Source organism: Pocillopora damicornis, chromosome 3 (assembly GCF_964200805.1).
Source record: "Pocillopora damicornis chromosome 3, jaPocDami1.2, whole genome shotgun sequence".
In the NCBI taxonomy this organism is placed as follows: Eukaryota; Metazoa; Cnidaria; class Anthozoa; order Scleractinia; family Pocilloporidae; genus Pocillopora; species Pocillopora damicornis.
The window spans coordinates 30,225,961-30,240,161 of record NC_142672.1 but is presented as its reverse complement, the minus strand read 5'-3'; the positions used below and the strand labels follow the sequence as shown (position 1 = coordinate 30,240,161).

The window sequence follows — 14,201 nt, the reverse complement described above, 5'->3', positions numbered from 1 at the left end:
AATAAAAAAAGGTGTCGATTTTGTACGTATTGGAAAAGACAAGTATAAAGCAAACTATAAAGGAGACTAAGTTTCCAAAGAAACTGTCGTGCTGCGACGGCGGGGAAAAGCTGACGTTTGACTGGCTTTAGGAACACCTCGCTCAATTCTGTGTCCGAACGCTGGAAGTTACAAAGACCCTCTATGAAAACAGTTTTAAGTAAGGCAGGATACGACGACTATTCAATAAAAAGATTACTTTTAACTTTAAACTGATTAATGAAGCTTTCATTCACCATGTTTCTATCTATTAACACTGAATTCAGGGTAGACTGAAAACGCAAAAGAGTTTCAGAAATAGAATGACATACCTTGACACTTCCCATAATGATGCCCCAACCGAAGGCAATAATGATTACCGTTTTTTATCATACAACATTTTATTTTTCTTTGGTCAATTCTACTCAGACGTTATCAAAATACACCTTTTGGAGCCCATATGCATTGTTAAAGATTTGTTGAGAGAAAGGAGAATTTTCAAAATTTAGTCAGAAAGCTTGCATGGACAGCTAAAGTTTTCGATCGATTTCAATTCAAGCGAAACATTCAATTACTAAAATTATTTATTTAGGCGATAAAAGTTTGAAGGATGCCCTACAAATGTTCGTCAATTTTAAACTTAAATCATATATGCAAATTAACGTCCTCTGTAACAGGAAAAATATAAGGATACGGAAAAAAATATAAAAGTAATATGAATTGACGCCTTCAGCTGATATGTTTGATCCAAGCTTCACGAGAAGTAAATATGGAAACAAACTAGTGGAACTTTTCGGCAGACTGTTGTTAACGACAATAATAACAATGATAATATTAACAATGATGAAGAAAACGATGATTATGATTGTAATCACAAAATTACATAATCAAAAAAATGGACAAAGAAATAGAGAAAACAGGTTTGACGGCTTACGTTTATCTTCAAACGTTCGCCTGTCATTAATACTGTTTCTAATTTGAATAAATTGTAAGCAATTGCTTGCGCCAACATGAACAAAATGTTCATTGCATGTACTGAGTATATGGATAGCTTATATCTATGGGAGATTAAAAGAAGTATCCGTTGATCGCAACGGGAGATAATACAACTTTACAAGGTTAAAACTCGAACGGAAATATCAAAAAAAGTTTATGTTCGATCCAGACTTCACCAGAAGTAAATGTGGAAACAAACTAAAGGAACTTTTCGGCAGACTGGTGTTAACGACAATAATAACAACGATAATATTAACAATAATAAAGAAAACGATGATTATGATTGTAATCACAAAATAGCAAAACAGGAACAAAGAAACAGAGAAAACAGGTTTGACGGCTTACGTTTATCTTCAAACGTTCGCTTGTCATCAATACTGTTTCTAATTTAAATAAATTGTAAGTTGCTTGCGCCTACATCAACAAAATACTCATTGCATGTACAGAGTATGTGGATAGCTTATACCTGTGGGTGATTAAAAAAAGTATCCGTTGATTGCAAAGGGAGACAATACAACTGTACAAGTTTAAAACTCGAACGGAAATATTAAATATGTTTATTTTTTTCCGTTGAGCTTTAACTTGCGGTTTGGGTATACAAAAGAATTGGAAACGCATGTTAAATCACACTCCTGTATTTTACCTATAAAATGGGAAAAAAATAAAATAAAATGAAAAAAGAGAAAAAAAGGTAGTATGAGATTCTCTAGCAATACAGTCACTCGATCAGGAACGATTATTTAGCTGATAGAAATGCGTAGGTATTATACGAGTTACCAGTATGATGTTTTGTATTCAGCGTATTCTTTACTTGTCGTTAGGGTTGGAATATGATGGTAGTATTCAAAGCAATATGTTATATATGTTAAGGAAGTAATGTGATTGTAACGCTGTCGTTAATCTTCATACGTCTTCATAAACCTCACTGTTCCCTTGCTTGGCATTGGATAAACTTATAATTCGAGAAGACGAGACTAAGATGGGTCACGCGGTTGAAAGACAAAAAGCCACTAAATAAACGAATATATAAATAATAAATAGATAGCTGATTACAAGTAGATTTCGACAGTTCACAAACCCTGAGAGCAAATTAAAGGTGCGGGTGATGTAGTTTGCCTGGAAAGGGAAAAAGCCATTACTTTCACTTTGTTAATCTTCATCTCTCTTCACATATTTGTTTATTAATTAACTCAATTACTTGCTTTTTAACTTCTTATATTTCCAGAAGGTGCTATGTCAAACTTAGAGCTACCAAGCCGAAGCTTACTTGCTGTCATAACTGAGGCAATTGCATGCGTTTCATTGAACATCACAAGCATCATTGGAAACAGTCTGGTTTGTATAGCAGCATACAGAAACACAAACCTGCGATCAACCACAAACCTGTATATCATTGCTTTAGCGGTCAGCGATCTACTGTGTGGAACAGTAAACATGACGTTAGCTTCTGCAACGCTGATCATCGGAAGATGGGACTTTGGCGACGCTTTATGCCAATTTCAAGGCTTTTTTGATATGTTCACCTCTCAGGTGACCCCAGCAACTCTTGGTCTGACAGCAATTAACCGCTACGTGAAAATTGTAATGACAAGCCATTACAAGAGGATTTTTTCGCCCCGCAGATCTAAGATATGGCTGAGTTGCTTGTGGCTTTCCCTTGCACTTTACCTGTTGATTGCCCGTGCCACAAATTGGGTTAAAATCGATTTTATTCAAAGCTATGCAGTGTGCTCCTTTAATTACCCAACTAATGAAAGTCAAATCGTTCATTATTCCATCACTGTCGGATTACTTTTTGTTTTACCGTTGTGTGTCGGCATTTTCACTTATTATAAGATATTTCTGAAAACCCATGAGCATCAACAGAATGTAGTGTCATCGCTACGGAACTGTACTGACAATACTGCAGTAAGCAACACAGTGAAAGAAATAAAGCTTAATCGAATGTTGATCCTTGTGGCAGCGGGATTTTTGTGTTGCTGGATACCAATGTGGGCACTTGTCCTCTAGTTTCGCTTTTCCCCTGAAACCAGCTCAAGAATTACAGCATTGCTTGCCGTTTTTTTCTTTTATCTGAGTGCTGTAATAAATCCCATCATTTACGCCTATACAAATAGTGAGTTCCGCAGGGAGTTTCGCAAACTGCTCTGTTGCCGCCGTGAAAGGTCAAGAATTGTGCCAAAGAAAGCTGCTGCGTTTACCAGCAACGATCTCGTCGAACGAGAGGAACAAGGAGCAAACTTTTAAGTCTAGTGAATTTGTGTTAGTAAAACATCCTCTTTTAAAAACAGGACGGAAAAGTTATTCCATTCTTTTTTATCTCGGTTGCTTTTTGTCATTGCTGTTTCTTGCTGTTGGTCGGTTTTGTTTTGTTTTCTACTATGCTATAGGGAAACCAGTTGGATAGTTTATAGACGCCTTAAAAAAGAGAAAGTGGTAAGAGAGAGAGAGACGGGGAGAGAGAGAGTAATATCGCAGAAGGCGCCTTTCTGAAATTTCAAACAAACCTGAATAAAAAAATCAAATTACTGGCCTCGACTTGAGTAGTTTCTTTTCAGGTGCTAATTTAGTTATTGTTTGCCAAAGAAAGCTTCTTAGATGTGGAAAGCGGTGTTGCTCGCATCAATCAGACCCCGCTGTCTAATATTATAAACTATTTATGGTGACTTCTCCTTGCCTAGTGCTGAACACGAGAAGACGACATCAGTTCACTTCTAAATTGTGGAAGGGTTGTGAGTAAGAACTGGATAGGTTTTTCTACGCGTGTGATGAAAATACAATGAATTGCAATTTGAATTTGGCAAGCACGATGATAAAATCGTTCAGTATAACCTTTTGCTTCTTCAGAATTTTTCTATCTATATCGTCAAAGCTTTTTCAGATCCAAGGGCTTGATGGTTAAATGGAAAATAAATTAATTTTATTCGACTTTCCGTTTGTTAACAGCCAGCTTCTAAAGCAGAATAACTTTCCCCTGAGTTTCTCTTTCTGATGCCTGTGATGTAATCAGTAACTTATTTTCTATCCTCGAAAATAAGATTTTTTTTCTAAATTCATAACAAATTAGCACAAAACGCTTTTAGTTGATTAGAGGTGACGCTCAGTAGTTTATGAAAAACTACAAGAGGACCAGAAAAGCCCTTGTTCGCAAGTAAAAAATTGAAAGTTCCGGTGCAAAGAGTGCAATTACCTTTAGAGACATTCCCCAAACTATTTCTATGAATAATTTTCCGTATAGGCGCTTTCATTTGCAATCATGATTACAACATAATTAACAGTCGCCTACTAAGAACGTTGTAGGATATTTCGGAATCAGTTTCCCAACATAGCTTATTATTCGAAAGTCATATTTAAGCGGGTTTTTTTTGTCGATTTAACAAAGATGATTGTAATGAAAATCATATTGGCGCAAAGTTAAGCTCTTGGGTTTTATTTAGGTGTGATTTTTATTTAGTTTGGCTGTGGTGATTAAAAAAGAAGAGTCATATATCTTTACAACTTTTTATAGAAATTTGATCCAGCTTTTGCAAAAAATTTCTGAAAGTGTCAAATAATATTGACGAATGTATTTGCTAAACAACCGTGTAAATGGTGCCTAGTTTGAATCGATTGATATAAAGTTAAGTGTGGTTAAAGAGGAGGCTTTGGTTCCCTAGTTCCCCCTTGCCCTATCAAACGACAAGAGTATTATCCGGAGATCTGATTTGATTTGATCTGGTTTGCCGATAGCAGCATACAGAAACACAAAACTGCAATCAACTACCAACCTCTATACCATTGCTTTAACAGTCAGCGATCTGCTATGTGGAACAGTGGCAATGCCGTAAGCCTCTCTAACTGATTATTGGATGGGGGAACTTAATCGATTCCGTAGACCAAAATCAAGGTTTTGTTGGTATATTCAGCACTGACGTGACCCCGGCAACTCATGGTTTAATCGCGTTCCACCGATAATCATTAAGGTAAGCAGAACCATACAATTAATTGAAAAATTACGACACTTTCTGTCAACGCCTACCCTCTTAAATATATACCAAGCTCTTATAGCTCCTTACTTAACATACAGTCTGACAGTAGGCTTGTAAATCTTACCTTGATAAGCTCCTAAAGTTGCAGGAACGAGCTCTTCGCTTTATGTACTTTTCTGATCATAATGATAATGCAATTCCTTTATTTGTCGACGCTCATATCTTACCGCCAAACTTTGTTTATTATGAATCTATAGCAAATTTGATGTTTGACGTTCGAAACAGAACAGCTCCATCCAATATTCAAGATCTATTTAAAGATATATCCAATGTTCATTATTACAATACACGTTCTTCTGCCTCTAATAACTTCTATACCAAACCTTCTAGGCTATCCGTTCAAGCGAATTCCTTCTCTAGAATAGGAGTAAAAGTGTGGAATGCAATACCTCAAGCATCAACATATTAGGTTCCCAAGACTCTCATATAGATTTATCTGAGATTATACAAAATGTAAAATCCTGGTAATACCTCTCCTGATCTGTCCTGCCCTTTTCTGTAAAATTTAATTGAAAATTAATAAAGTGTGTGTGTATATGTAAAAATTTTGAAGACGAACCTCTACAAGAAGATTTTTTCGCCCCGCAGATCTAAGATATGGTTGAGTTGCTTGTGGCTTTCCCAAGCACTTTACCTGTTCATTACCCGAGTCACAAATTTGGCAAAAATTTATCCGAAGTTATGCAATGTGCTCCTTTACTTACCAAAGTAGAGAAAGTCAAATTCTTCATTATTGTATCGCTGTCGGATTGCTTCTTGTTTTACCCTTAAGTATCGGTATTTTTAGTTATTACAAGATATTTCTCAAAACCAATCAGCAACAACATAATGTAGTCCCATCGCCACAGAACAGGACTGAAAATGGTTCAGTAACCAACTCAGTGAAAGAAATAAACATTAATCGGGTGCTGTTGTACCAGTGTGGGCACTTACACTCTAGTTTCGACTTTCCTTTGAAACCTGCCCAAGAATTGCAGCTTTGCTAGCCACTTTCCTCTACTATTTCAGTGCTTCTATAAATCCCTTTATTTACACTTTCACAAATGACGCATTTCGAAAGCAATTTCAGACCCTACTCTGTTGTCACCGTGAAAAGGCAAGAAATCTGCGAAATCTAGCTGCCTTTATTAATTAATGAAAAGGAAATTGCAAAACATGAGGGCGAAACGAACGTACAAGTCTTGTAGATTTTCAAAGTTTCTGATATGACATCCTATCTGCTAAAAGTAGCAGGGAACGTAACTTATGTTATGTTTCGCAGAAATATTCATGATGTTTCCCGCTATAATTGTCGAATAATACAAACATATCAGATTACAGTAAGTTGGTAGAGTATATTCCTCAGTCGTATGCCAGATCTCTCTAAAGGGAAATTTTTCATCATATATTCAATGCATCAGAACCGAAACCACCAACACCCTCCCTTCCCATTGGGAAAAAAAAATGACTGAACCAGGTAATTTCTACGTACAGGATAATATGTAAATGCGCGCCTTTGATTAAGACCCCATTTACACCATCAAAATGGTTTAATTAAACGGGATTTAGCGTGATGAAATTCAGAAACGAAGAACTGAAAAACTGAACTTTCAATAGTATTTAAGTTATCGCTGACTTGTAATTTCATAGTGCTAAACTTGAAGTCGACAGACATGTTGATTTAAAAAGCTTCTATAAAGAAATTAATTTAAATCATGTCTAACAAAACAGCTTAAAATCTATTTAAGCTTTGTTGTGAGTGGGGTATTAGTTGCATGGAAATGAAATGATGAAGCGGTAAGCGAATTAAAAAATTTGACGCAAACCTGCATCCTAAGCATGCTTCCTCTCGAATAAACTCACAATCATCAGAATGAATAAATGGATCTTCAAAATTCATTATCACTAATCTATTCATGATTCCCTGATATAAATTAAAATTTCAAGTGTTATATTAGAACCTCAGGCAATGGCTTTGAAGTCTTGGCCCCTATCCATCGGATAGTGAGGCTCTATGAGTAGGTAAATATACTTACAGGGAGAATTTGCACATGTAATGAGTAATTTGACATAAATAAAAGATTAAATTGCACTTTATCAGCCTCAAAATGTGTTATTAGTCTTAAGATGTCCATTTTTAAGATAGCTACGCGATGAAAACCTTAGTGAGTCCCGCGAGGATCGCCGGGTGTCAAAAATTTTGCAAATAAATTCAGTCCTGATTCAGAAAAAAAAAATAATCCTCACACACATAGGGAAATGTTGATATTATGACGAGCCACCTTACCCGGGACATTTTTTATAACAAAGGACGCTATTTGAGACGTCATGTTGCCGCCTCTACTTATTTTGTTTAAGTATGAGCTTGGGTCCTGAACCAACGGACATTTTTATCATGAAGGACCCTATTTGAGACGGTATGTTGCTTCTTCTATTTGTTTTGTTTAAGGAAAAAAAAATTATGTAAATTAGAAATTGATCCGTGACTTCTAATGACACAGTCGTCAAACCGCTCGTCTCGTCAAACCCGGACAAAATTCGTTTGAGAAGGAAAATTTGTTTCAAAGATCCTCAGGTTGTTCTCAACATTGTCACACTTGATATGGGTAAAGAAAACTTCTGTTTCACTTCACGTGTTCGTGAAAGAAAAGCGGACAAAAACGTAAACTGAATGACAGTAGTGAGCAAAAATGTGAAAATAAGCCACGCTCTTCGATGAATTGTGAGTTTCCTGCTCAGACTCGAAAAAAGAAAGGAAGAGTGTTTATAGTAATATCTTTTTTTGTGTGGTTATCCCCGCGCGCCCGGTCTATCGCGTCCTATTAAGTTAAAACAAACTTTTCCAAATATTCAAAAGTCATTCATGATCATATAATAAAATGCTTATTGACTGAGTTAGTTCATACATAATCCCAATCCAGTTACCGCTTTTATCAGGCTAGAAATTTTTATTAAACACGGCAGTTTAATGATAATTTGCATTTATCAGTCGAACCAGCTGAATTTTCACAACTTCAGTGTTTTCCTTTCAAATTGATAGTTTTCTCAAGGGCTTGAATGCTCTGCCGTATAATAGACAATTCATTCAGTCATGGTGTAGAAAGAAATAATTATTTTGTAAGGAGATAAACTTCATTCATTTGACGCACAAAAAACAAGGAAATTTTGATATAATTACGTGCCGCCTTACCTAGGGACATGTTTCTTTTGTAACAGACCTCGCCTTTGAAGGCGATTTTCAAACAAACTTGCCACCTGTTACAAGTTACACGAGACGATAGGCCAGATATTAGGTTACCTTTCAATAGAGGACGAAGTATTTCGAAAGCAACAACCTGATGTACACTTCGGCAGAATAAAAACAATTATCTTTTTCTTGAAATCATAGTCAAACATACAGATGTTTAAGTCTTGCATTAGTTTAGGCTTTCGTCAAGCAATTGTGTGTCTTGCATACGTCACTTTGAGGAAGTTAAGAATAGATCAAACGCTCTTGGCCCTTCCGGTTACTTTAAAAATGGGCATAAGCATGGAAAGGCCTTTCCTACTCTGAAAGTATTTAGGAAATGAACCGAAATTCTGGTATTTCAAAGGAAAGCCGAAAGGGCATTTTTTACTGAAAAGAACCTCAATTTGGATGAGGGAAACGTGAACTTTGGAGATAAAGTAGTAGTTAGCCACTTCAATACAGTTTTGGGGAAATTTTCTTGTGGAATTAAGGTTAGTTACAGATAATGTCTCTAGTAATCAATTTTTCGCTTTTTAAACCTAATTTTTACTCTAAAAAAACTACACTCTCTGCACTGTGACGGGTGAAGACTGGTAGAATTGAAAGACAACAATTCCAACCGAACCATCTTTTACCTTACTGAATGAGTTAAACAACACTATTGGGAATTGATAACGTAACTCATCAAAATAACCGATCAGAGTGTATATAACCAGTGAGAGAAACTGTTAACTCCTTTTAAATCTTAACTCCTTTTAAATCCCTAGCCACAGGCAATAGCCATCCTTTAATTGTCGCGTGTCATTAGTAAATGAAAAGAAAAAAATAATATTAATGAAAAGGCCTTTTTGAAAAAGATGTTAATCAGCTCTCGGTCTACAACTTTCTTATTGAACAGCTGTGCTCATCACATAAAATGCAGGTTTTGCGATACAAACACCCTGTTCGATTCTAAGTGTTATTCCCGGGAAAATTATGAAGAGATAGAGGATCCATATAAGAAGGTTGTCATAGATGAGGTAGGTAGGCTATAAAATCATTTATTTTAAATCAGATGACAAATTATTATCAGCCACGGGTTAGTTCACTATCCATACTTTTTATGGATCCATTTTACCATCTTTATACAAAAACTAAAGAACAGAAAATAATGCGTCCATTTTGTATATATTATTAAAGATTATTATTCAGTGTGCAATCTACTGTTTTCTTATTGAACAGCTTTGCATAACCTATAAAATGCCGATTTATGCACTAAGAAAGCCTTGTTTGATTCTGAGTGTTATTGTCGGAAAGTTATAAAAAGCCTTTACATGGAATGACAAAGCGGCTGAAAAAGACCACACTGAGCCTTAAAAGTAATTAAAGGTACCTTTCTTTCTGTTTTGAACATATTAGGAAAGATTATTGAGAGCTCGGTCTTGTACAGCTTATGATTAAAGTGCTGCTTTCACAATGCAAACTCCTCGTTCGATTCTGAGTGTTTTTGCCGGAACATTATAAAGAACCCCAGGATTCATATAATAATTTTGTTTTAGGTAAGGTAGGCTATGAAAATTATTTACTTATCCATTCGCTTTTAACTAAAAACTATTTTTGCTACTGAGGAGGAACACCATACTTTTTAATGTTTGTATGGATTCAATAAAAATCCAGAAATATGTGATATAAAGATATAGCTTCTGAAATACAATGCCATTTTGTGACAATTACATCTAAAATGCTAGGACTCAGTGAAGGCCATGTTTAACCCATCTGATACGTGTTAGTTGTTATTTGTTTATGTAAAGATATTTTCAAAATACGTTGTCTTCTACCCTTAAATGCAACAATGGAGATGCGTTCAAATAATATATTGATAACAAGATTTAGCTGGAGAGCATACATGGGCTACCTAAAATTTATGTTGATTTTGATTTTATGCACGACTCGAAACTGGTATGAAAGATTGGTTGGTGAGGCGCCTCAAACATAAATTAGGACCGACCTGAAAACGCATGCTCGACAAACTGCATTTTAAGTCCGTAATTGTAAAATAAAATTGAGCTTTTCTAGACAGTCTGAAGTATTGGAAAGAAAATCAGTTGTTTATTCACTTATTCATTTATTACGCTTTTTCAGGTAGATAAGATGTCAAACCTAGAGCTACCAAGTCGAAGCTTAACTGTTGTTATAATTGAGGCAAGCATATGCATTGCTCTTAACATTACGAGCCTCACTGGAAACAGTCTGGTTTGCATAGCAGCTCACAGAAACCTTAACCTGCGATCCACTACCAACCTGTACATCATTGCCTTAGCAGTTAGTGACCTGTTAGTTGCAACCATCGAAATACCTCTAACTTCTTCAACGCTGATCGTTGGAAAATGGGACTTTGGAAACGCGTTATGCCAAATTCAAGGCTTTGTTGCTGAATTCGCCTATTACGTGACCACAGCCACACTTAGTTTGACAGCGTTTAACCGTTACGTGAAAATTGTGAAGACGAACCACTACAATAAGATTTTTTCACCCCGAAGATCTAAGATATGGTTGAGTTGCTTGTGGCTTTTCCTTGCACTTTACCTGCTGATTGTCCGAGTCACAAATTGGATCACAATTAATTTCGTTCAAAGCTTTGCATTGTGCGCCTTTTCTTATCCAAGTGATGAAAGTCAAATCGTTCATTACTGTCTCACTGTCGGATTGCTTTTTTTTTTACCGTTGTGCATCGGTTCTTTTAGTTATTATAAGATATTTCTCAAAACCAATGAGCATCAACAGAATGTAGTCAGTTCGTTACAAAGTAGAACTAACAATGGTGCATTAAACAACTCAGTGAGAGAAACCAATCTTACTCGAATGCTGTTCATTGTGGCCGTGGGATTTTTGTGTTCCTGGATACCAATGTGAGCAATAGTCCTCTGGTTTCGTTTTTCCCTTGAAACCTGCCCAAGAATTGCAGCTTTGTTTTTTTAGAGGGCAAGGTAACGAATCTTGCAATCTGATTGGTTCTTTACCCGGTCAGTATTTTCCTATCTCTGCCCACGGGCCACGGTAACGCTTTCGTGAATCGCCGAGTACATCCCAAATTTCGTTGTCATTTTTCATAAATATACCTCGTTCTCCGGCTGGGCAGTATTTTTAAGCAAACACGTCGGTCACTACCTCAAGCCGACTTATGAATCCTCCCTTTTCTCTCTATCAAATCACTTTGGTTGACAGAAAAATATTGGTTTCAGAATGAATTTGTATAAACAATAGTGTCATTACGTTGGTTGACAAGCGGCCTAAAAACCGTCTGCAATTAATTTTAATCGTTCACAAAAAGTACCCAGAAGGTTGAAACGTGAGGTATTTGGTTACAGTTAAACTGAACGATGGAACTTTCATTCATTTAATATCTGAATTTTCTCGAGCAATTTGTTCATAGTGAAAGAGCAAGCGAAGTTTTAATTTAAGTTCTACAACAAATATACGCTCCTGGTGAGTCTTTCCAATTCCGTTCAATTTGGACATTTGTACCTTAAATTGCACAACAGAAATTGAAGGAATTGAGAAAAGGCTGCATTAAATTCCCTTGTGTCTCGTTGGAGTGTGCCGTTCGAATTTAGTTTTTGTGAAGGAAAGATCAGAGTTAAATACGCCATTACAGCAAACAAACGAGCAAACTCTCACAACTTCAAAATAAAAAATTGAATTTACTCACAATTACTTTCCTCGCCGTTTACTTAATGAACAGAGGTAAATCTTCGTACATGAATGAATGGTCGATGAGAGTAAGTAATACTTTCCGTTGGATCATTAACTGATTTTTAAGAAAACATTGTCGTGACAGTCCTTGCCAAACTAGTTCTGTTGGTTTTCAAATGTTCCTACGATTTTTTTTTTCTTGCGCGCTCTCTAATTGACAGGTGTCATATTGTGACAGATACTTGTAAAATAATGTTTCAATGTTTTTATTTAAGCCTTTTAAATCACCTTTATCGTTACGGAAATGAAAATGTTTCGGCATCTCTCTTACATTTGCATCACCTCTATTTTAACTACCATTTACTCACTCAAAAATTGTTCAGTTTATGGAAGATCTTGCCGTATTTACGGCCATAGGTCATTCGGGTTCTTTCGGAAAGAATTTCGTCAAGTTTAAAAACAATAAATATGTTATTTACCGGCTAAGGGTCGGTCCGTATGGTGAAAAACTATGACCGAGGTCTTGAAAATGCTGCCCTCGGCCTACGGCCTCGGGCAGTATTTTTAAGACCTCGGTCACAGTTTTTCACCATACGGGCCTCCCAGCCGGCAAATAACATATATTTATTTACGCTTTCACTAATGGCGTGTTCCGGAAGGAAGATCTTCCTATTAGTCTTCAGGGCTCCTACTGATGGATTAATTGGGGGTACTGTGTTTTACTAATTTAGCTCAAGAGAGACAAGTGGGAAACAGGGCTCCTATTGATGCATCGATTGAGGGTGTTGTGTTTTACCAATTTAGCTTGGGAGAGACAAGCGGGAAACAGGGCTCCTACTGGTGCATCGATAGGGGGGCATTGTGTTTTATTAATTTAGCTCGAGGGAAACAAGCGGAAAAAAGGGCTCCTACTGATGGATTGATTGGGGGTGCTGTGTTTTACTAATTTAGCTCGGGAGAGACTAGCGGGAAACAGGGCTCCTGCTGATGCATCGACTGGGGTATTGTTTTTTACCAATTTAGCTCAGTGGAGACGAGCGGGAAACAGGGCTTCTACTGATGGATTGATCGAAAGTATTGTGTTCACTAGTTTAGCTTGAGAGAGACAAGCGGGAAACAATAGTCTTCAAGCAACTGAAACGACCGTCTGAGCCTTGAATTAAATAAAGGTGTCTGTCTGTGTAAAGCAAACAGTTGTTTTTTCCATGCCAAGTACGCTTGATTAAAAATACCACTGAAGAGAATTGGGAGTTGCCATAATAGATTTGTATTGAAAATAACTTTACTTTTAAAAATATTTTGTATACGTATCGAGTCAAGCCCAATTGCCTGTTTTAATAATTAGATGACACCACTAATAAAAATTGCTGAGGGATGTCACAAGACATGCAGTATTGTATAGTTTACTTGAGTCAATTTTCGAAATTAACGATCTATTTCGTAAACCGTAGGGATTTATGTAAAATTTAACAGTGCAGCAACATTTTCTTTTTCTACAAACTCCCGTTCAAAGAATCTTATCAGAAATCTGTTTTTTTTTCGGATTGCATAAAGTTTTCTCTTATCTTTGATTATCCCGGCACACTGTCAAGGAAGAAAACAACAACACGAGCTCTCTAGAGAATTAAACTGCTACTGAGCTGTTTTACCGTCAACTAAGTATTTCACTTACTTTAACGTGAGATGATTTCATGGTCGCTACTCAAATGAGAGCTTTCTAAAAGGTTCATAGGAATTAACACCCGAGGCTAAAAAATAATCAAACTTGGAAAAAAAAAAACTTTCGATTATAGGTTTAGATCTTGGAAGCTAAACAAAATTATCGTGCACTCCAAATTACTCAGTTGATTTCAGTCAAGTTGTACCTTTCGTTCTCTTGTGATCAATTCTTTAAGGCGAAAAGTTTGGGATACCAAAAAAGGAACTCCCGTTTTTTTTGTTGATAATTTGGAGAAACTTTTTCGGGCAGAATCTTACCCTGTTATTCCTGGACAAAATGTGAAACGTATGGTGAGTTCTACCTGAATAAGTTCAACTGCACGTTTATAACTTTACCAAGCACCCTACGCTACTGAAAAATCTTTTAACAGTGGGAAATTGGAGGCGAAAAAATCTTCACACTAATAGGTTAGTTGAGACTCCCGTTGTACATAAATTAAATTATCAATTTTCTCATCTTTGCGGAAGCGTGCCTGATCAGCCATACGAAACCATCTGGTTGTAGGCCTCCAAGCTTTTGAAAGCTTTGAACTGTTTCTCTGTATAATAACTCGTATCGA

At 36.4% G+C, this 14,201-nt stretch overlaps 2 pseudogenes; both read left to right on the top strand.

The window, feature by feature from the left end:
- Window positions 1-2,243: 2,243 nt before the first annotated feature.
- Window positions 2,244-3,323, top strand: LOC149049296 (octopamine receptor beta-1R-like; annotated as a pseudogene).
- A 7,057-nt stretch (window positions 3,324-10,380) lies between these two features.
- On the top strand, window positions 10,381-11,208 carry LOC149049295 (melatonin-related receptor-like; annotated as a pseudogene).
- The last annotated feature ends 2,993 nt before the right edge of the window (window positions 11,209-14,201 follow it).